Source organism: Meriones unguiculatus, chromosome X (genome assembly GCF_030254825.1).
Source record: "Meriones unguiculatus strain TT.TT164.6M chromosome X, Bangor_MerUng_6.1, whole genome shotgun sequence".
Lineage (NCBI taxonomy): Eukaryota > Metazoa > Chordata > Mammalia > Rodentia > Muridae > Meriones > Meriones unguiculatus.
In genome coordinates, this window is record NC_083369.1 from 35,665,748 (window position 1) to 35,688,605 (window position 22,858).

Sequence of the window (22,858 nt, forward strand, 5' to 3'; positions counted from 1 at the left end):
TATTACAGACAGTTGTGAGCCACCATGTGGTTGCTGGGAATTGAACTCAGGACCTTCGAAAGAGCAGCCAGTGCTCTTAATCTCTGAGCCATCTCTCCAGCCCCTAAATATACAAGATCTTATTTATGTTACTCTATTGAGGAGAAATATAGGCTCTTTAAAAACATTTTAAAATATCATTTTATTATTTATTTCTCTGTGCACATGAGTGCGCAGAGAAATAATATCATTTTATTATTTATTTATAAAAATATCATTTTATTATTTATTTATTTATTATTTATTTCTCTGTGCACATGAGTGCGCTCGTGTGCATGCACATGTGTGTGCATGTATTTGCACATGTGTATAGGAGCCTCTTCCAGGCTGTCGGAGGCTCTGGAATTATAGTTGCAGGTGGTTATGATGCTGGGAACTAAACCTGGGTCCTCTGAAAAAGTGGCAAGCATTTGTAACCATTTAGCCATCTCTCAAGACTGAAATATAGGTTCAGAATCATGAATGTCTCATACATTACTCTTACTGGAAAATAAGGAGAACTGATTTAACGATATGTGAGAAAATCTCGACAGTCCTGAGGAACCTATTTTAATTTTGAAAGCTCTTTGAACTCTGCAATATGAGTTCAAAAGCCTCAGGTGAAATTTTGTTTTATTTTATTCCAACACTTCAAATGTCCTGAATTGATGGGGAGACTCACCAACTTATTTGCTGAAGGCTAATAACTCCTTTGTCTCTTAATGCATGTTTTCCAAAGGACCTCACCTTCTTGGGTAAGCAAAGGAGATTCTATGAAACAAAACCAAAATTAAGACAAATAAAAAAACTTATCAAGACCATAACCAACAGGGGCAAATTTCGCGTAGCCAGTACAAAAGGTTTTATTACAGTAAGTACTAAAAGGATTTGTAAAAATATACTGTGTGCATAGAGAAGTGGTAGGGCTTTTAGGTCTAGTACATATTTCACACCACATCATTTGCTTTTGTCATTCTCAAGCAGACAATTCACAACAGCATGCATATATTAAAAGTATACTTATATAGTAGCCAATTAAATTTGGCAGAGCGATTTCACATATTTTGGTAAGCCTCTCCTATTTGCTTCAAACATATAAGGAATAACAAATAAAATTACACTAAAAAAGAGATACATCACACAAGATAATAAATCTCAAATATAAGAAAACAACCTCATGATACCAGAAACTTTATAAAAATGATAGGTAGACCTGAATACATTGGCTTGCTGACCTTTTGAATACCAAGAAGGAATTAGAAATCCAGAGTGCTGAGGCAGTCACCCAGAATCCTCATCCTGACCTCTAGTAGTGTGCTGGAGTGCCAGCAGGGAGCAAACAAAAATATTTTAGAAAAGGATGGAGTATATGTTAGACATTGGTCTCTGTGATAGAACACACATGCAAAACAACTTGGAGAAAGACTTATTTTGGCCCCAAAATCTTCTAAAATAAATCTTTGTGCACAAGTAGCTGAACTCTGGAAATACATCCAGAGGTGAGCCCTATCCCACCAATTATCTTCTTAAAACAGTATTTTCAGTGAACTATTTAAAAAAAAAAAAAAACCCTTTGTACCCTTGACATGGATATGAATGGGGTCTGGCCATTTTTTCAGATTCCTTCAAGATATCTTTGCTATTGCTGTGATGAAAAGCACTTGAGTTCATTTTAATGGCCCAAATCTTTAAAGCAGCCACCATTTCTTTAGCTCCAATTCTACACACACCTCTCTTTTCTAGGCAAATTGTCTTTCCAAAGCCCCAAATGCTGGGATGCCATAAGATTTCTTCTACCATATTAGCCCACAGAATCTTAGGATAGAGATAAAATGCAGATCAATTCTTTGCCAGACTGAGGTACCCTCTAGTCTAATTACCAACACAGTGCTTACTGCTACCTAAAGCCTTTTCATAGTCTTCACTGACTGTTTATATAAGATCTGATCTTCTGGGACCCCACTTTTCTTACTTACTATACTCTTATTACAGTGTTTTATGCTTTCTTTAGCTCATATCATCAACTTATAAAGGTTCCTCTCAAAAACTGATGCCAAAAGTGAGGAAGGAGAAAAGCAGGGTTGGGGGTGGGGCAAGCAACTGTTTGACAGAAACACTAAGAGCCTGATCTCGGGCTCCACTGCTTTTTCTCTCCCCTCCCCCAATGCCCACCTATAAGATGGGATGGTACCACTCACATTTAGAGAATGTCTTTGTCCTCTTACTTAATCCTTTCTGAAAATGCTTTCATAGACATTTCACAGTTGTGTACTTTACTAATCCCTTAGATGTTTCTGAATCCAATGAAGTTAATGATCAATATTAATAATCATAATGAGCATACTAATGAGTAAAAATATATAATATAAAATCAAGTTTTAATTAAAATTAGACTAAGAACTCAAATTTCAAAATGCGCAAAAGTTATTAATAAGAGAACAACTATAACATGAATACATTCACAAAATCATAATACTATAAAGCCATCTTTATAGGATATTTGAATAACTGGATATGATATATTAAAATATACATAAAGAAAAGAACATATAGACAAATGAGATGGAAGACACTAAAAATATGAGAAATGGCTCAGTGAGATGGCTCGAGGGGTAAGGTGCTGATGCCGACCAAGTATGATGAGCCAGGTTCAATCCCCAGAATCCACAAGGTTGAAGGAGTTACTTTCTCCCCCGCCACACACAAGATTTTTGCCACTATTGCCCTAGCATATCTTATGGGCAGGTCACCACTGTAGATCAAAGGATTTATATCTGGGCTTGGTGTTTACATTTCTCATTTGATAGCTTTCAGAGTACCTTCCTATTGCAAAGATGCTGGAACACAGAAAGGAAGGCTCTATATAGGTACCAGCTTGACTTCTCCATGTTTAATGAGTTGTGCAGGTGTTGTATTCAGCAACGGGGCCTTGCTGTCAGTTTGAGAACAACATACAATCTTGATAAGCTTCATTTGGTGACAAGATGGCCAGCTGGGACTCTGTTTTCCTCATTATTTGTTATTTCATTTAGATCACCTTTATATATTTCTATATTATAGGAAGCTTCCATTTTATAAGGTTTCCGTACTACCTCTCCATACTTGATCCTCCCATTACAGCCCACTCCTATCCATCCATAACTATCCTATTTTCCTTTCTTAAAGAGATCCATCTGATCCTTACAGTCCCTTACTTGATACCTTACTCAAACCCTCCATGGTTCTACAGATTGTAGCTTGGTTATCATTGACTTCACAGTAAGTATCCACATACAAGTGTCCACATACCACATTTCTTTTTCTGGGTCTGGATGATAATCCTCACTCAGGATGATTTTTTTTCTAGTTCCACCCATTTACCTGTTAATGTCATAGTGTCAGTTTTAAAAACGTCTGAGTAGTACTCATTGTGTAATATACCACATTCATCCATTCTTTTATTGAGGGACGTCTAACTTGTTTCCAATTTCTGATTATGAATAAAGCAGTAATGAACAAATGGTTGAACAAATGTCTCTGTAGCAGGATGAATCTCTTTTAGGTATATGTTCAAGAGTGGTATAGCTGGATTTTAAGGTAGATCAATTCCCACCTTTCTGAGGCACTGCTACCCTGATTTCCACAGTGGCTGTACAAGTTTGCACTCCCACCAGCAATGCATGAGTTTTCCTCTTTTTCCACATCTTCACCAGCAGGAGATTTCAATTGTTTTGTTGATCTTAGCCATTCTGACTGGTGAAATCTCATAGTTTTGACTTGCATTTCTCTTGATAGCTAAGGATGTTGAACTTTTCTTTAGGTGTTTTTCAGCCACTTGATTTTCATCTTTTGAGAATTCTGTTTAGAACTTTTTACCCTGTTTTGGTCATTAGCTTTCTTTAAATTCAGTTCTTTAAGTTCTTTATACACTTTAGATATTGGCCCTCTATAAAATGTGCAGTTGGTAAAAATTCTTTTCGAATCTGTAGGCTGGTGCTTTGTACTAATGGTACTGCCCTTGGCTGTGCAGAAGCCTTTTCAGTTTCATGAGGTTCCATTTGTGAATTGTTAATCTTGCTGCCTGTGCTATCAGTGTTCTGTTCAGAAAGTCTTCTCCTGTGCCAGTCATTCAAGGCTCTTCCCCACCTTCTCTATCAGGTTCAATGTATCTGGTTTTATATTGAGGTCTTTTAACTACTTGGAGTTAAGGTTTTTGCAGGGTGGTATGAATCTATTTGGATTCTTCTAAGCACAGCTACCCATTTTGACTAAAACCCTTTATTAAAGATGCTATCTTTTTATTTTCCAGTGTGTGTTTCTGGCCTCTTTTTTTTTTTTTCAATGCAGTTTATTCAGGAACCTTGAACAATCATCTGACCCTGGGGAAAGCCAGCCCAAAGCTTAAATAGTCTCTGGGTAGCCAACCCCAGTGTGCCACGTGGGCAATGCAGATAGGTCCACATACATGGAAGCAAGCCAGATCCTCAGCCTTAGCCAAATGTGGAGTTGTTCCTGACAGAGAGCACTCACCATCGGGAAGGTGGAAGGCGGAAACCAGCTCCATCTTTAAGGCGTGGCATTACGCAGCTCTCTACAGTTTCTCGCTTCTTTATAAAATCTCAGGTTTCTTCCTTAGGTGTGTGCCTTCAATTCAGTTTTACTGATCAATATGTCTGTTTTTTTGTTTGTTTGTTTGTTTGTTTTTTAAATGCTGTAGTACAACTTGAAATCAGGGAGGGTGATACATCCAGCAGTTCTTTTATTTTTCAGAATTGTTTTAGCCATCCTTTGTGTTTGTGTGTGTGTTTGTGTGTGTGTTTATATGAAGCTGAAGACTGTCCTCTTGAGGTTTGTGAAGAATGTGTTAGATTATTGATGGTGATTGCATTGAATTTGTAGATTGCTTTTGGTAGGATGACCATTTTTACTGTTTTAATCCTACTGATCCATAAGCACTGGCAATATTTCCATCTTTTAATATTTTCTTCAATTTCTTTCTCCAAAGAATTTAAGTTTTCATTATACTATTATACTAGTCTTTCACTTGCTTGGTTAGAGTTATCCCAAAATATTTTATATTATTTGAGGCTATTGTGAAAGGCATTATTTCTCTGATTTCTTTCTTATTCCTTTGTTATTTATATAAAGGATTACTGATTTTTGTGACTTAATTTTGTACTCAGCTACTTTGCTGAAAGTGTTTGTCAGCTGTAGGAATTTCCTGAAGGAATTTTAAGGGTCACTTATGTATACTTACCATATCAGCTACAAATAAAGATATTTTGATTTCTTCCCTTCCAATTTGTATTCCCTTTATCATCTTTAGTTGTCTAGCTAAGACTTCTTGCTTTTAGAGTCTCTATTGAAAAGTCAAATTAATTCTAACAAGTCTGCCTTCTTATGTTACTTGGTATGTTACTTGGTCTTTCCCCCTTGCAGCTTTAAATAGTTTTTGTTTTGTACATCTAGTGCTTTGAGTACAAGGGACTATCTTTTCGAGTCCAGTGTATTTGGTGTTTTGTATGCTTCTTGTACTTTAATAAGCATGTCCTCTATTAGGATAGGGAAATTTTCTCCTATGATTTTGCTGAAAGTAATTTCTGTGCCTTTCACCTTCCTCTATTCCTATTTTTCTTGGATTTGGTCTTTTCATAGTCTCCCAGATTTCTAAGATGTTTTTGCCATGAGTTTTTGAAGTCATTAATTTTCTTTGATCTATTTGTACATTCTTTTTTTCTACCCTGTCTTCAATGCCTGAGATTCACGCTTTCATTTCTTGTATTCTGTTAGTGAGGCTTGTCTCAGGTTCCTATTCAAGTTCCTCAATTTTCAGTTTTCAGATTTCCCTCTGTTTGGATTTTCTTTATTGATTCTTTTTCTGCTTTTAGGTCTTGAAGTGTTGTTTTAGTATTTTTCTTCCACTCTGTTTTCATAGATTTAAGGGATTTATTAATTTCCTCTTTAAAGAACACTATCAATTTCATAAAGGCTGCTTCAAGGTCTTTTTTCTTGGGCTTCAGCTATGCTGGACTATTCAGGGCCTGCTGTTGTAGAGTTGCTGGGCTCTCTTATGGAGACATGTTGTCCTGACCGTTTTGATTGTGTTTTTGTGCTACATCTAGGAATCTGGAATTGGGAAGATCTTAATTCTAGGTGCCGATATCTGGTCTTGTCTTAGTTCCCCCCCCCTTTCTTTCTGTGGTCTCTCTGGTTCTTAAAAGAGTTCTGTGGCTGCGTGTTTCCAGGTAGAAAATTTTACTGGAATCCTAATAGATTTGGTCACTGGGGGTTCCAATTAAAATATGTTTCTGGGTATTGGAATGGAAATAGGCTAGGGGAGGTTAGGGGCTCCACAGGAGGGAGGAAAGCAGGGTGTTCTGCCATTATCTGCTTACATTCCTGGGGCAGAGAGTAAGGAGAGGCCACAGCAGAAGGTCTGCTACAGAGCTGGGGATGGGACTAAGGGATTGGACTTGGAGGAATGGAGGGAGAGGTGAAGGTCTGCAGTCAGCTTATTTGTTTCCCGAGGCATAGTGGCCTGTGAGTTCCCAGGGAGTGGCTGCAGGTGTTGGGGGCTGGGACAAGGCAATGAGTGGATGGAGAAAGGTTAAGGAGGGGAAGATCTGAGTGATCCACTGGAGTTGGGAATAGAGGGGGAAGGGAGACTGCAGCAGATGTTCTGCTGCAGAGCTGGGAATTGCAACCAGGGAATTGGGTTTGGAGGAAGAGAAGGAGAAGTGAAAATTTGTAGTCAGCCTACCTGTTTCCCTGGCCAGAGTGGCCTGAGTGATCCCAGGGAGTGCCTGCTGGAGTTAGATGCTGGAATAAAGCAGAGTAGGGAGAGAGAATAGGAGGAAAATATCTGGGGGATCTACTGGGGATGGAAGCAGAGGGGGGGGAGGGAGGCTTCAGTTCTATTGTAGGATTAGGGTGAGGCAGTCTTTCCTGGCAGGAGTGGCCTTTGGGTTCCCAAGGAATACTTGTTGGAGTTGGGTTCTGCAATAAAGCAATGAATGGGGCAGGGAGGTTAGGAGGGGGAAGATCTGTGTCATTCAGTGAATGTGGGATAGGGGAGGGAAGAGAGACCTGCTAGGTGTTCTGCTGCAGAGTTAGAAATGGGCCTGGGAGACTGGATGTGGAAGAGAGCAGGAAAGGTGAAGATCTGCATTAAGCTTACCTGTTTCCCTGGCAGGAGTGGCCTGTAGGTTCTCAGGGAGTGTCTGTTGCAGTTGGGGGTTGGGATAAGCTCAGGCTGGGGGAAGGGAGGCTAGCAGCAGGTGTTCTGCTGCATGGCTGGGAATGAGGGGAGATTTGAATTTGGAGGAGCAGAGAGAGAGATGAAGATCTGCATTTAACCTACCTGCTTTTCTTCCGGTTCCCAGGGAATGCTTGAAGGAATTGTTTTCTGACCCCCACATTTACAATGTGGTACATGCATGTACACAAAAATGTGTTTGTATATGCACAAACAATAAATGTAGTGTTTTTTCCAACTGGTAAATGATAATACCATAATCAAAGAAGAGATCAACGAACTGGAATTACAAGTAGTCAAGGACTCAGTCAACATATAGCAAGAGTCATAACAATGTAAAAGCACAATCAGGAGAACTGGAGGCTATAAGGAGATTATGTAACATTCATCGACTAAAACTTTCAAAGGATTATAAGGTGAATAATGAAGAACTAATAACTTAAAAGAAATTCCTGATAATCTCTAGATTTGCATAATGGTATACGTTTTTCATACCAAAAATAACAGCAGAAAACGTCAGCTTACTCCTAGACACCGGGAACAACAACAACAACAACAAAAAAAACCCAACAAAACAAAACAAAACAAAAAAACTCATAACATCAAGGAAAAAACCATAGGGAAGGTCTGATGGAGGCATGTTGGCCTTCAGAATTTCTGAGAGACTAGATAGGTTCTACTCCTGACATGTTATTTATCTAAAATAATCTCTCAATATTTACAGGATTGTTTGAAATGCATCACATCACAATGATGGAAAAGTTTTGTTCCACTACCATTAGAATCCAGATTTCAGAAGAGTGTATCTAACTAAAGAGACCATAATTAAAGCTATTCTTCTGCAGCAGTAAAACAGATAATACTTAAGCTGAAGCTGTGTCAGAAGTAGGCTAATCAATGGTTTTAAGACTTTACTTGATAAAGCCAGAGTTCAGGCATAAAGCCACTGGTTTACTTTACCATGTAATGACGGCTGTAGAGGTTGTAGCTTTGTGTGATACAAACTTGAAGAACATGCAGGTTCCAATGCTTCTTTCCTTTAAAGAATTTTCTCAATCATTCACATGGACTCAGTAAGACCTTTCTACACTATAATGGCTGAATACTTCACTCTACCCCAGAAGGTACTGAGACCTCTGAGCAAGATGCTTACTACAAAGTAGTATTGTCTTCTTACACATTGAAAATTAGAAATAATACATATATAATGCCTGTAATGGACATATTCAGTTTGATCAATTTTGACAAATGGATGCATATATGTTAATGACATCCGGAATAACTTTTAGAACATATATATAACTATAGAGGATATTCTTATCCTCTTTGTAGCTTCTGTTCACTCACTCTTGCAGGTTATTTCTAGCTTCTAGCTTCTATCTCTGTAGATTACTTGTCTTATGTATAAATAATTATAACAAACAATAAAAATAATCTTATGAACCAGCTGAGGATTAAAAAAAAAAGCCTTTCTTTTAAAGGACCATCAGTTAGACTGAGGAAGGTAACAATAGATGCTTTAGACCTTTGTACTTTCTAAATTAGTCAAGTGTGAGGAAAAATAATAAAGACCTTGTCAGAAGTTCATTAGTGACACCACTACATGCAAAGATATACAACAATTTTTAGGCATAAGAAAATGAAGACACAGGATTCCTTGCACTCTGCCCAAAGTATGGTTATGAGTCTCAACATCTGCTTTGATACACTGCTAGGTAGAGTCTTTCAGAGGCCCTCTGTGATAGGCTCTTTGTCCTGTTTCCTGTTTTCTCCCATTTGTCTTTCTGAGTGAGGACTGATCATCTAACCCAGGGTCCTTCTTCTTGTTAGCTTCTTTAGGTGTACAGATTTTAGTATATTTATCTTATAAGTCTAGTATCCACTTATAAATGAGTATATAGCATGTGTGTCTTTCTGCTTCTGGGATACCCACTCACAAAGGGGAGATAGTGGGAGCTGGAGAGGACAGGAGATCCACAAGGAGAACAACAGAACCAAAATATCTGGGCTCTACAGGTGTCTTTTCTGAGACTGATACTCCAACCAAGGACCATTCATGGATATAATCTAGAGCCCCTGCTCAGATGTAGCGCATAACAGCTCAGTATCCAAGTAGGTGTCCTAGTAAGGGGAACAGGGACTGTCTCTGACATGAACTCAGTGGCAGGCTCTTTGACACCCCCCCCCCAAGGTGGATGCAGTTTTGTCAGGCCACACAGGAGGACAATGCAGCCAGTCCTGATGAGACCTGATAAGCTAGGGTCAGATGGAAGGGGAGGAGGACCTCCCCTATCAATGGACTTGGAGAGGGGAATAGGAGGAGATGAGGGAGGGAGGGTGGGATTGAGAGGGAATGAAGGAGGGGGCTACAGCTGGGATACAAAACGAATGAACAGTAATTAATATAAAAAATAAAAATTTAATTTAAAAAATGAAGACAGATGAAATAGTTAAAAAGAGACAACCAGAAAATTATGTTCAAAATGGAAAAATATAAAAATATCCAAAAATAACGAAGAATTATATGGTGGATTCAGGCATACTAAGGACTCTTCCATAGTAAATAGGACAGAATTACCTAGGAAGCCTTTGGTAGAAATTTTTGTAGTTTGGTATGTTTACTTATATATCTATATATACTAAGTTCAAAATAGGATGAATATAAATGTCATTTATAACATCCAAAGCAGAAGAGAGAGGCTAAGAAGCCGAGAGAAGACGCTAACCAGAAAACAAGTAATATAATAGAAATGAGTGAAAATGTCATTAAACAAAATAATCTAAAAAAAATTAACCCCACTGAGTAAAATCAAGTTATCAAAAGATCTTTTCCTAAATGTTTCCATAAAGCCAGTTTATTCTTGTAGTTTTAGCCAAAACATACCCCTTTTAACAACTCAATTAATCTAGCACTCATTTTTTTCATATAATGAATTTAAATTGCTTTTAATGAATAACATGAACTGCTTGAAATTTAGAGGAGATGTAATTAAGTTCAGAGCTCTTTTTCAGTATTTGGTTTTTCCCCAGTATTGTGGGGTTTGTTTGTTTGTTGTTTTGTTTTTTTAAACTGGCAGGTGTTACATTTCTAGCTGCTGGTTTCAATTCTCCCATGTTTCACATCTAGCTTTTTAGTGTGGTCAACCATGGTTTGCTTTCACTTGAGCATTGGTAGTTTGGAGTATCCGGTATTCTATAATTGAATTTGCATTGACCGTATAGAAATCATTTCTATAATGTGGCCCCAATGCCACTTCATTGTTCAGATTCCTTGATACAGAATAAAATTTTTATCATTAGCTGCAGCTTCTGCATTTTATTTTCTTGAGGTTTTTCTTTGTACATGTATCTTCCACTAGGCAGCAAACCTACTGGTATGTTACTTTTTTAAGCCCCTGGTACATTAATGTGAACCTTGATTATCAATGTGAACCTTCATTATGCTATTTAATATGAACTAAGAACTAGAGTTTTGCATAGTTTTCCCAAAAATTTTACTTTCTTTTACCAATTGGAATATTTTGGAAGGGTTATAGAGCTCCTAACCTAGAAAAAAAAGTCCTGCTACTACTTACCACTGCTGCACTCAGTCACCCTGGAAAAACAAAACTGAGGTGCTGTGGGGGGGGAGGGGCTGATGTGGGTGGGTTTTTTCTGCTATATTTTTAAGCTTCAGCCGTCCCATGGTAAGTAAGACTTGAATTTAAACAAAGTTAATAATCTGAGCAGAGCACTTGAGTTAATCATGAAATCAGTGCTATCTAGGGTAATCCTGCGAGGATCTTAAGAGGAAAGATAATGTGCTGAAAAATTGAGATTGAATTACTGGTTCATAGTCTGTGAGCTAATTTACCTAAACTGCCTGGCAGCCAGGGTGAGTGCCCATGAAATAGAAAGAACATGTTGCGACTGAGCTGTGAGGGCTAAGACCTACATTTCCAAGTGGCTCAGTAATGTCTAAGGGATGAAAGACGTTCACTTTGATTTATTCTCATTTGAACTCCACTGGAGTCACGGATGAAGTGGCACTTTCTACTCCAAGAATGAAGCCTTCAGATAATATCTCCACTCAGCTCTTTCTGAGCTAACTGTTCATCAAAACAACATAGAGCTCGTAAGCTCTCTCTTTCTGTCTCAATGACTTACTTATTTTTATTTAATGTAAGTTGATGTTCTGCCTGCATGTATGTCTGTGTGAGGGTGTCAGATTCCCTGGAACTGGAGTTACAGAGAGTTGGGAATTACCATGTGGGTACTGGGAATTGAACCCAGGTCCTTTGGATAAGCAGCCAGTGCTCTTAACCTCTGAACCAACTCTACTACTCCTCTTTTCTGTCTTTTTCTTTTTCTTTTTGTTTGATTGTTTGTTTGAGACAGTGTTTTTCTGTGTAACCCTGGCTGTCCTGGAATTTACTCTGTAAGACCAGGCTAGCCTCGAACTCAGAGATTCCCCCTGCCTCTGCTTCCTGAGTGCTGGGATTAAAGGTATGTGTCACCATGGTCCAGTTCTTAAGTTTTCTACTTTGTAGGTTTCTCTGGTTTCTGGAAGGGTCAAATGGATCATGCCATTCTGCCAAACTCCACACACAGCCAGCCAATCATTGGTGTCCTTCCTTCATGAAATGAAATGAAATCTTCAGGCCCCAAAGGGGTTTGCAGAGATTGAAGTACCAACCAAGGACAATGCATGGCCTAAACCTAGGCTCTCTACACATATATACACAATGGGCAGCTTAACCTCCCTGTAGGTCCACTAGAAAGGGTATCCTGGGCTCTCTCTGACATGGTCTCTGCTGCATGCTTTTCAATCATGTCTCCCTGGAGGGGCTGCCTTGCCAGGACACTGTGAATGAGGAAGTACACAGTCCTGATGGGATTGTATGTGCTGGGGTGAGCTTATGTGTGTGTTTGTGTGTGACTCCCTTTTTCTGAGGGGCAAGGGAGGCGGTGTTAGTATTTAGGCAGCCTGCTTCTGGGTTGTCTAGTAACCTATGATGTCATCATGTGTCCCTGGCCAGGCAGACAGCGGTTGCACAGGAGCTATAAATGGACACCTGCCTCTTACATCTCTCTCTTGCTCTTGCACTCTCTTGCTCTCTCCTGCTTTCTCCCCTTTCTCTGTCAGGGAGCTCCCTCCTCTCCCTCTATCATCTCTCTCTTCTCTCCATCCAATAAGCCTCTTTCATATAATATCTGTTGTGTGCACCATCATTTCAGGGGGGATAAGAGGATGAGGAAGACACAGAGGAGAGGGACCACGAGGAGAGGAGGAAGGTGGCTACGATTGAGATGTAAAGAGAATAACTAACATAATTATTAAAAGAAACAAAATCTTGACATTTGAGATGTTTATACATTCTCTCAATGTAGTAGGGCTTGGCTTGTAAGCATCAGGTGGAAGCCCTATTACCAATTACAAAGTATTCTGCATATTGCATTTCTGGAGGAAGCTTGTTCACACAAATGTCCCTTACATTTTCTTGCCACAGAAGTGAAAACAGCACATTCACATCAAACTTGGTCCCAGTGTCATCTGTGGAGCCAAGCTGCATATGAGCATCACCATCTGTACATGTAGCAATATTATCAGAGAAATACAATACAAAGTAAACCATATCAATAATAAAAGGATGTTCCAGGGCTGAAGAGATGGGTAAGCAATTAAGAATACTTGCTTATTCCTCTTCCGTAGGAACTGTGTTCAGTTCCTAGCACCCACATCAAGTGGTTCACAAACACCTGTAAGTGCAGTTTCCAGAGAATCCAATATTCTCTGGCTTCCACGTGAACCTGGCACAGAGGAGGTACATATGAACTCCTCATACACATACACATACACATATATACACATACACATATATAAAAATAAACAAGTATGTTTGCATTTTAAAGAAGGGTACTCCATAAAAATAAAGAAAACAATAAACTATGTACCTAAACACATGTAAAAGCTAGATAAAAATGTTTAGAACAAAACTGATAGAACTGCAAGCATACATTTGCACAAACATGAAAAATTAGAACCCCCTCTACTGTACAGATGAAGAAAAATGAATGATAAGCTTGGAAGAATGTAATTTAAAAAGTGACAAGAAGCAAAAAATCCATTGATTTTAAGAATTTATAAAAATTTACCCTAAGCTAGTTACAGTGACAAACGAAAATATATTAAAACCAATTTATGAATATATCCTCATTACTGAAAAAATTCATAATGAAAATGACAGCATATTCTAGGCCCAAAATTAATACATGTATTTTTTCACAATGTATAAAGTGTATTTATTAGTAGCTTTTAAGATGATATTTTGAGATGCAGCAAACTGCATCAAAAACCAAAACACGTTTCATCTCAATGATGCCTCCTACCAAAATGACAGGAAAGAAAAAAAATAAAAAACATAAAAAGTTGCCTATAATAATGAAGAGCTATATACTATTAATATATATTGCAAAACTCAGTATTTTAAGCATATCTAGGTTTTTTCATTATACTCTAAAATTTAAATATTTCAGTAAAAGCCCCAAGATTATAGAAACAAAACCTTTTAAAGTTAATCCAGATATTGTAGGGAAATGCAAATACTTAAAGTTACAGAAAGAAAGCACAGTAAAGGGATTTGTCTTACTAGAGCCCAAGATTTGTTACATAACTAGAATATGAAAAAGACAGCTATTAATGAGGAAAGCAAAGAACAACACAAGTCCACAAATAAACCCTATTATCAGTACTGTCTCTTTAGTGCTCATTCCCTAGCATGCTATAAAAATATTATTTGTTATCTATCTCCATTAGATGATACGGACAATGAAGACTGGCATTTATATTTTTCAATTAGATATTCCTACTCCCTAAAAAACGTGGTGTCTCAATAAATACTTGTTAATAAATAAAGACACAAGCATAAAAATATCAAAAGTAGAATGTTTTTAAATACAGATAAATAGATAAATAAATAAATAAATGCATTATATCCTTAGACTATGGAAGGATTTCACTGAAATACAAAAAAAAAAAAAACCAGCTTACATAATATTTAAAAAGTCATAGGCACTTGCAGACATCAAAAAGTCTAAATAAAAGGTAAAAATAAGCTACTAAACACTTGGATATTTATAGGACACACAAGCCAGAAGATGTAAAGGATTTAGGAACGCATAGGTGACAAGAAGGGAAATTCTTACCTAGCAGTATGAGGATAAAGTGAAGTAAGCATTAAAAATTAGAGCTCGGTGGCCTGTAATCCCAGCACTCAGGAAGCAGAGGCAGGCCAATCTCTGTGAGTTTGAGGACAGCCTGGTCTACAAAGAGAATCCAGGACAGCCAAGGCTACAGAGAGGAACCTTGTCTCGAAAAACAAAAACAGAAAGAAAAAAAAAAAAAAGAAGAAAAATATCATAACATGAGGCCAGTGAAATGCAAAGGCACTTGCCACTAAGTGTGTGCTTGTGCTTGTGTTCCATTCCTAGGACTTAAGGGTGAAAGCAGAGAATTGACATTGACACCTGGAAGTTGTCTTCTGACTGCTACATGAACCATAGTATGCGTTCCCCACCCAATAAATAATAAATGTACAAAAATAAAGAATTATAATTTGCGTACCTTAAGATTCACGAATCCTTTGCTTCTGGGTGGGCATTCTAGAAAAGTAACCGCATTAAAACAACAAACAAACAAACAAACAAACAAACAAAAACAAGAGATATTAGTTGAAGACAAAAAAACCGCTAATATATCAGCCTAAAGGTAAGTGTCTTGAATAGAAACACGATGTCACTTTTACAAATAAATACGTTATTAGAATATGAAAAACATGGTTCAATATCTGTCAGTATGGGATTTCGTGCCGTAAACAGCAAAATCACATTAAAGAATATTATCCAAGTTTTTGAAATATAATATTTCTAGGAATACGGAATATCATCTAAGAAAGTTGACTAAAAAATTGTGGGAAGTTCAGATAAACTCCTAGAGGGGTACTAATATTTACAGGAGGCCACAGGCTTACGAAATCTTCACCAAACGCCTACCTGTATTTGAAGATAAAGGACTCTAATGTCTCAGAGCTGTTAAAACGACTGGAAATACCAGCAAAAACGTTTCATCGCCACCGCCAACAAAAGCGAAATGAAGGTTCTAGAAGCAGGTATCAACAGGCTTTCCTATAGGACAAAGCTACTGACGTAAGCACTGGAATTGGTCAATCAACAGAAATGTCATGGAGGAGGGGCTAATTTTAAGCCCGCCGATAAATAAAATGGCCCTTCGGGTGGTTACATCAACGGAAAAATCTGTTCCTGGCTTGAAAAGGACCCGTATGTGAGAAGAGTGCCGATCAAGGAGATTGATTTATAAAGAGGGTAGGGTCATTGTTGTGGGCCTGGTTAAAGCAAGACTTCCAAAAGAAGAGCTGAGTGGACCTGCGACACTTGGGAAAAACAGGTCATCACAGAAACTGCCCTTTACGAAAGATATTGCTACAGACCAACACGCACTGTTCCTTACGTTTTGTCTTAGACTTATTTATAAGTATTTTTATTTTTAGATATCATAGTGGATTTGACTTCTAGATTTTTTTTTATTTAGCGCATCAATGCATACAAATATACGATTAAAATTTGCATATTGTGTTTTCTGTCCTGTAACTTTATTGATTCTCATTATTTTAAAACTGTCTTGCGGGTTGGAGGGATGGCTCAGAGGTTATGAGCACACTGTCTGCACTTCCAGAGGTCCTGAGTTCAATTCCCAGCAACCACATAGTGGCTCACAGCCATCTATACTGGGACCTGATGCCCTCTTCTGACGTGCAGGCGTACATGCAGAAAACTCATAGATAAAATACATAATAAATTTTAAAAATCTTAAAAAAAACCAAAACTGTCTTGCTATGTAGTTCAGGCTCCCGGAGAGTCAGTCTCTCTCCCTCCCTTGTGTATATATGTGTATATGTGTGTGTGTACGTGTGTATGTGTGTATAAGTGTATATGTATGTATATGTGTATATATGTATATACACATATATATTCTGCAGAAGCATTTTAGTGTTGTTTCTAACAATATTTATTTTGAGCTTCCTTTGGGCCTCCTTAGAGAATTATGATTTTCCCTTTTAGGAGCCACTGGTTTCCTGTAGCTGCTCTTATAGGAGTGGGGCCAAGGGATATTTCCCTCATCCATGTCAGCATGTCAACTGGTTTTGTCATTTTTCTTGTCTTGTTTAGGCAACCGTATTATCTATTAAGCCATCAGGTTTTGGGATTTGAGGAGGTTTTTCATTACTGAGTCAGTCTTATAATTTGTTTTTAATATATTCAGTCTTCTGTTTCTTATTAAAGAATGGCAGCATGTGTTGTTTTAATTATTACTTTCTTTCATTTAAATTGTTGTCTAACTCATCCTAACAGTGTGTTATGACCTTCCTTATTAATGTGGTATTAGTTATATATCTCCTTTCCTTCCTAATTTTAATTTTTGAAATTAAAATATAATTACATCATATTATCATCATATAATATATTAATATCATATTAACATATTAATTAATACATTTTAACTTACATATGCTATATTATATAGCATATATAACACATATAGTATGACATATCATATGATAAATAATATATTATAATGATATATTAATTGATATCAATATGTTATAATTATGGTATGATGTAATTATATCTTAATTATATTTAAAAAATTAACACACATTTAATTTGATATATCATCAAAATAGAATTTAATTATAATTATATTATTAATTATTTAATTATATAAATATAATTATAGTCCCTCTGTATAACATTACTTGCATATTTATGATTGCAGGGGTGGTCATTTAGTATTGAGTAATCAGTTGGTGGACTCTCCTCCGGGAAGACTAGATCTTCCATTCTTAACATTCTTTAGTTGCCTGTAGTTTTTATACAGGGTTGGGGTCTCATGAAATTTCCCCCTTCCATGTTAGCATGCTTATTGGTTCCATCCTTATTACTGTTTTACTTAGGCAGGCATATTGCTAAGACTTTAGGTGTATAGCTTCCCTGACATTTCTAGGAGACACACTCTCAAAGCAGAAGACATTCTGATCCTCTGCCTCTTATAATCTTTCTGTCCCCTCTTCTGCAGGGTTCCCTGCACCTTATGTTATAGGAGCTGTGTTGCAGATGCTAATTGGGGCTGGGCACCACCAGGTCACTTGTTCTCTGTATTTTGCTCAGTTGCAGTATTCTGTAATGGTCTCTGACTGTTACAAAAAGAAATTTCTTTGTTGCGAGGTGAGAATGACACTATTGTGAATACAAAAATAAGTATTTATAATGCATTTAGTAATTATGCTGATTTAGAAAAGGGACAATTGTAGGTTCTCCTCCATGATCCATCAACTCACTAAATCCTGGTAGTTGGTTAGATTTCTAGTACCAAGCATCATTTCCCTCATGTTGAGTGGGACTTAGGCCCAATTAGTGAACTTTTGGTTACTGCCAAAATATGGAGCACCATTATTTCTCCCTTAGGGTTATCATGGCAAGCTGGTCATTGTGGTAGTTCATAGGTTTATGTAAATTTCTCACAAGCTAGAGTCATCTGAGAAGAGGGAGCATTACTTGAGGAAGTCTCCATAAGATCAGGCTTTAGGTAGTCCTTTAGGGCATTTTCTTAGTGATTGATGGGGAGGGTGTAGCCTATTGTGAGTGGTACCATCCCTGGACTGTCAATTCTGGGAGAAATCAAGCTAAGCAAGGCATGAGAGCAAGGTAGTAGATAGCCCTCCTCCATGGCCTCTGCATCAGCTCCTGACCCCAGGTTCCTTCCTGGTTTGAATTCTAGTCTTGGCTTCTCTCAGTAGACTGTGACTCAGGCTATGTAAGCCAAACAAACCCATTCCTCCCCAAGTTTTTTTTTTTTTTTTTTTTTTTGTTATGGTGTTTCATCACAAGAGTAGTAACACTAATCCAGACACTGTTACATCTGAGATTATTGATCACATCCCTCCCTTGGAATCTTGCATGGGAACATCAGGTTCTATGAAAACTAGTCCACCAGGAAGAGACTCTCAGGTTAGTTTCAGCTCAGGAGCCTCTGGAGCCTCTGGGCTCTGTCTCAGAAGAGCACGGTGTCTTCAGGAACAGCAACTGACTTACCTTCCACTTCTGGGGCGGTGACCAAGGGCAGTAACAATAGCCTATAATGTTTGGGGTGTCTCTTAGATTTCCCTGACCAACAACTCATAAGGGGGCTTCTCATGTCTGTTTTCTGTTTGTTTGTTTTTTAGTTGGTCTATGGTTGTTCAGGGGAACAATGCAAACTCAGGGGAAATTTTTTTTAATCCATTTATATATGAGTATATATGTATACACAAGTCTGTGTATACACATAGACTTACACATATTATATGCCATTTTAGGTAAATAGTAATGTGATTCCTTATAACTTCTTCAGGCATCCTTACCTTTATTTTACCCTTCTCTCTTACTTTCCTTCTGTGTTGACTTCCCTCCCCTATCTGAGTTACCCCCAACTCCCTTTCCTAGCTTCAAATTACTTTTACCCTTACTACTTTTGTCTTTATTGCTTCCCCCTCCATAGTCCCTTTTTATTGTCTTTCTTTCTTTCTTTCTTTCTTTCTTTCTTTCTTTCTTTCTTTCTTTCTTTCTTTCTTTCTTTCTTTTTGTTTTTGAGACACAGTTTCTCTGTGTAGCCTTGGTTCTTCTGGACTCACTTTGCAGACCAGGCTAGCTTTGAACTCACAAAGATCTGCCTGTTTCTGCCCTCCTGAGTGCTGGGATTACAGGTGTGTGCCATCAGGCCTGGCTTCCCTTTTTCCTCTTATTCCTATTTTTTTAATTTTAATTTTATTTGAGGATTTCATACATGAGTACTATATTTACATCATTTCCACCACTGTCTTTCCCACTTAAAACTCCTTCCGTGTTCTTATACTTGCTTTCAAACTGATGACCTTTGTCACACACCCTTACTTTAGTGTTGCTCATATATTTATATGAGTTTCCAACTGCCCAGTTGGGATTCAATAACTTAATAGGAGGCCTAACTCTAGAGGAGGAGAATTCTCCTTCTCTTAGCATCTGTTAGTTACCTTTAGGTGTTCATTTAGGTATGGGGTCTTGTGATTCTTTCCCCCTCTATGATGACATGTCAACCGGTGTTGTCATTGTTCAGGCTTGTTTAGGCAGCTGTATTATCTGCCTGTGAAGGCATCTGATTCTGGGATTTGAGGAGTTTTTTGATTACTGATTCAGTTTCATCATTTGTTTTTAATATATTTAGGTTTTCTGTTTCTAGTTTGCTCATGTTTAGTGGTGTGAAATTGTTTTAATCATCTGTGTCTTTTATGTCAATGTTTTTGTGCATAATAGTGCAATATGATCTTTTTTATTTCTATACTATTGGTTATAATATCGTCTTTTATTTCTAATTTTCTTTTTCTGAGACAAGGTATCTCTATGTAGCCCTGGCTATCCTGGACTCACTTTGTAGACCAGGCTGGACTCAAACTCACAGAGATCTGCTTGCGTATGCCTCCCGAGTGCTGGGATTAAAGGTGTGTGCCACCACTGCCCAGCTTTATTTCTAATTTTTTAATTTAAATTTTTTTAAATTTTTAAAAATTTATTTACTGAGACCTTCTCATGGTAGGGGACACTGTTATTCAGACAGCCAGTGAAATGACATGAAATTTTTACCAAGGTCTCAGTTTCATGATGCTCCATTCATTGTTGATTTTGTTTCCTGTGCTAACACTGTTCTGTTCAAAATGTCTTTTACTATGCCACTTGGTTCAAGACTATTCCCCACTTTCTTTTCTCACAGAGTCACTGTATCTGGTTTCATGTTGAGGGCTTTGATCCACTTGGAGTTGAGTTTTGTGTAAGGTAATAAATACGAATTTGTTTGAAAAAAATTTTATTTACTTATTTTATTAATTACTTTATTCACTTTGTATCCCAACTGTAACCCTATCCCTCACCCCCTCCCAACCCCACCCTCCCTCCTTCCCTCTTCTTCCTCCATGCCCCTCTCTAAATCCACTGATAGGGGAGGTCCTCTTCCCCTTCCATCTGATCCTAGTCTATCAGGTCTCACCAGGAGTGGCTACAATTGTCTTCCTCTGTGGCCTAGTAAGGCTGCACCTCCCTCAAGGGGAGGTGCTCAAAGAGCAGGCCACTGAGTTCAAAATTTTTTAAATTTTATTTGAGATTTCATTCACAAGCACTGTATCTACATCATTTCCAGTCCTTGCCAGCTTTCAACTCTTCCTGTGTCTCCCACACTCACTATCAAATTTATAATCTCTTTAATTATGATTACTGTGTGTGTGTGTGTGTGTGTGTGTGTAAATACAACTCCCTGAGTCGGTTTAGTGTTGCTTAGAATGCTTACATGTTTTGGGTTGACCACTCAGAATTTCATAGCTTATCAGGGGTTCTGTCCCTGGAGAAAATTGATTTTACCCTTGTCAGCCATTACTTGCCTGTAGCTCTTTATCTAGGTTTGGGGCTTTGTGACATTTCTCCCATCACTGGTGTTTCAGCTGGTATTGTCATGGCTCAGGTCTTGTTTGTGCAGCCACATTGTTGAGATTCCACGTGTATAGTTTCTGTGTCATGTTTAGAAGACCCTGACTCACAGCAGATGCCCTGGTCCTCTGGCTCTTCCAGTCTGTCCTGTTCTGTGACGTTCTTAGTTGTAGGTGTTGTATTATAGATGCATCAGTTGGTGTTGGACACTTCATGATCAGTTGTTCTCTGTGTTTTGACCAGTTGTCACTCTCTGTAGTAGTTTCTATTGGCTACAAAAATAAACTTCTTTGATGAGGGTTGAGAACTACACTTATCTATGGGATAAGGATAAATATTCAGAATGCATTAGACATTATAATGCTTGAGGAAAGTTACAATGGTTGATTAGTCTCTATAGTCTATGAGCTGAACAGCCAGCATTCTAGTACCAGGCACGATTTTCCTCTTGTTGAGTGGGCCTTAATCAAATTAGATCGATGGTGCTTACTACCAAGATATAAGTGACACTATTGCACAACTGGTAATATCTTGCCATTGTTTTTCTTGGCATCGCAACAGATTCATTTTTTCCTTGGGAGTTTGTATAACACCTTCGAATACTCTGAGAGCCAGTCCTTAAGGACAGGGTTCTGTGTCGGTTACAGTTCTATTTCTCTAAGTTCTGTGTGTAAATTGTATGGTGTCTCCAGCAGGAGGGTCTTATCTTCAAGTTTGGGAGATAGCCAAGGACAATTGCAATAACCTATATTGTTTGTGGGAATCTCTTGGACTCCCCTGATCAACAACTAAAAGGGAACTTTCCCATGTCTGGTACTGGTATATATTTAGATATTGCATAGTTATATTATAAATAGCTTCTGTTAGGGGACCATTATCACCCCAAATGGCATAACTTCATTAAGTACATATTTATATATAAATACACACATAAAATTCCAGTTATTACAGCATAGAGAGGGGAGCTGGGCATGAAGGTTAACCCTAAGCCAAAGATCTATTAACAATTGTTAGTTGCTGCAAAAGGATAGATTTTTTTTTCTAAGAATGTAGAACCTGTTAAGTTGACCATACTACAGTAGAATATCACATATCCAAGAATATTAAGGCAGTACAACTTGGCCTTGATGTGAAAAAAAAAAAAGGACAAAAATTTGGGTGAGAAGAGAAGGGTGGATGGATCTGGGAAGAGTTGGAAGAGGAGGGATGAATAAGATCAAATATATTATGTGAAATTATCAAAGATGCAATAAAATATATTTTAAAAAATTTAGCTGAGTGGTAGTTGCACAAACCTAAAATCCCAGCATTTGGGAAGCAGAGGCAGGTGGATCTCTGAGTTTGAGGCCAGCCTGATTTACAGAATAACCTTCCAGGCCAGCCAAGGATACACAGAGAAGACCTATCTCAGAAAATAAAAGAAAAAAGGAGGGAACACCCTTGGGACGTAAAGTAAATAAACTAATGTACAAAAAGAAAAAAATTAAAAATGATCTTAAATGTACCCTGTAAACTTACAGTGCTCCTGCCATAGCTTTCAGAATACTTGGGATCACAACCCTACACAGTCAAGCCTGGCTTTTTGGTTTATTTGAGTCATCTTTGTTATTTTTCTTTCTTTTTGCTTCAGATTCTGTATGAATTAGTATAGACAATCTTAGGTTTCATTGTGACATTTTAATGCATTTTTTATCATCATTTATTACAATTTACTCAATTTGTATCCAGGCTATGGCCCCCTCCCTCATCTCCTCCCAATCCCACCCTCCCTCCTTTTTCTCCCTCTATGTCCCTCCCCTAGTCCACTGATATGATACCGGAGGGAGGTCCTCCTCCCCTTCCCTCTGACCCTAGCCTATCAGGTCTCATCAGGAGTGGCTGCATTATCTTTCTCTGTGGTCTGGTAAGGCTGCATCCCCCAGGGATCACTGTGACATTTTTAAACCAAATTGGTATTTGTTGAGTCTCTCCTTTATCTTTTTCCATAACCTGCTTTTTTCCCCATTGTACACTTCCACCCCATCTGACAGAGAACTTACTTCCTACTTTTAGGTCACACAC